The sequence below is a fragment of the Hyla sarda genome, chromosome 8, assembly GCF_029499605.1.
Source record: "Hyla sarda isolate aHylSar1 chromosome 8, aHylSar1.hap1, whole genome shotgun sequence".
Taxonomy (NCBI): domain Eukaryota; kingdom Metazoa; phylum Chordata; class Amphibia; order Anura; family Hylidae; genus Hyla; species Hyla sarda.
Genome location: NC_079196.1, coordinates 93,801,720 through 93,803,401, shown reverse-complemented (window position 1 = coordinate 93,803,401; position 1,682 = coordinate 93,801,720). Strand labels below are relative to the sequence as shown.

The 1,682-nt window shown below is 44.8% G+C and overlaps 1 pseudogene; it reads right to left on the bottom strand.

Annotated features, from left to right (window-relative positions):
- Nucleotides 1–1,126: 1,126 nt before the first annotated feature.
- Nucleotides 1,127–1,286, bottom strand: LOC130289917 (U2 spliceosomal RNA; annotated as a pseudogene).
- Nucleotides 1,287–1,682: the final 396 nt, after the last annotated feature.

The following is a 1,682-nucleotide window of genomic DNA, read 5'->3' as shown; positions in this document are numbered from 1 at the left end:
CAAAGGTTGACTTGTAAAGCAAAGAGACTTTGGATGACTTTAAAATTCCTGTAGAAGGAAAAAGGCAGATAATGACTTTCAAAGGTCAAAGCTCAAAGGAAATCTGCCATTTTTATTGAAATAAACAGGCACAAGTGTTATTTTGTATAAACCATTTTTGACCAGAAATGCTAAGAAAGCAAATGAATGTGTCTTGCAAGTCCAGCAGTCCTTTGCCCTTTTCCCATCTTATATGCTACCATCATAAGACACAATATTAAATATATATTTGAATGAATTGTATATATGTTGATTTAAATTAATAGAATTATTTTTGTATTAGGTAGCTTAAAGGGGTATTTCCCATAAGCACCATATAATGCTGGAGCTGTAGAGAAAAGGGGAAAAAAAATCTATACTTACTTTTTTATTTTTTTAATATTTTTTTTATCTAAAGCCGAGGAACGTGCTCTCGATTCACCCAAAGTGCAAGAAAAAGTGCAAACGTGTTACACTAAAAAAACGTGCACAAAGGATGCGGTCTATCGCAAGCCCTTCTCCGATAGGAGAGAGGCCCCCCAACAAACCTTACCCTTCGCCTCCAGACCAAAAGGTACCTGCGAGGTTCGATGTCCCTTTTCGCCGAAGCTACTAGGGGACCACAAATGCTCCCGGCATCCCCCTTGGCGTTAGCCAAGGTATCTGTCCACAGAGCCGATAACGGTAGGTACCCTGCCAAAGCAGGAGTACCCGGGGTGTTTGCGGGGAGATGCGGAACCTAATGGCCACACACACCTCCCCTAGACCGCCAGGAGGGACACCCAGAAGGGCTACTGCATCCTGACAAATCCTGTGAACACACAACATGCAAAAAGTGACACAGTGAGACAAAAAGAAATAAATAAGTGAATGTGTGCAGATATACTGCCCGGACATCCGGCCGGATCTATAAAAATTTCTCTGATCCTAGCCAGAAGGCCGGGAATCAAGAGGTGAGTGCCACAAGGTTAAGAGATTATGGTGCCTGTGCTTCAACTCAGTGAGCCAATACTTCCAGTGAGTTTCGGCACCTCGGGGTCAACACTCCCCGAGGCACAAAAGTACCTCGGCTCTAGACCCTCTCAGCCTCATGGCGAGACCTGGAGGGAACAGGTCACATCGGGGCAGCCGTCGAGCTGATTCCTCAGAACCAGCCCCGGAAAGCCCTGGTACACCTGCATCCTCCATGCAGCACCCATCCCCACCAGCAATTAAACTGATAAGAACAGATAATACACTTGATCTTAGCCAAAAGGCCGAGAAGCGATATACTATACTTTCTCTTTGATACTGTACCAACCCCCAATCCACCACAAGTCCTGCTGCAGTTCCTGTGCGGCTCCTTCCAGTCCCCTGATGCTCATCTTGTATCGCTGGAGGTTGGAGCAGGACCTGCCTGCTCAGTTAATCTCTGGCTGCAGTGGTGTCCCTTTCAACTTATTTATAACAGAAACTATAGTCAAAGGGTGTAAAGCCTAGCTCCTATCTACCTATTAGCTAGCAAGTTAACATATTAATAAACCACATTGTATTTTATTAGCAACTAGCTAAGAACCTGGCATTGCACGTTTTTTTCCTACCTAATGCTTGAGTGGGAGGAAAAGCAACAAAGGATGAAGTACCTGTCCTCATATCCCGACCTCATATCCTGTCCTCATATCCCA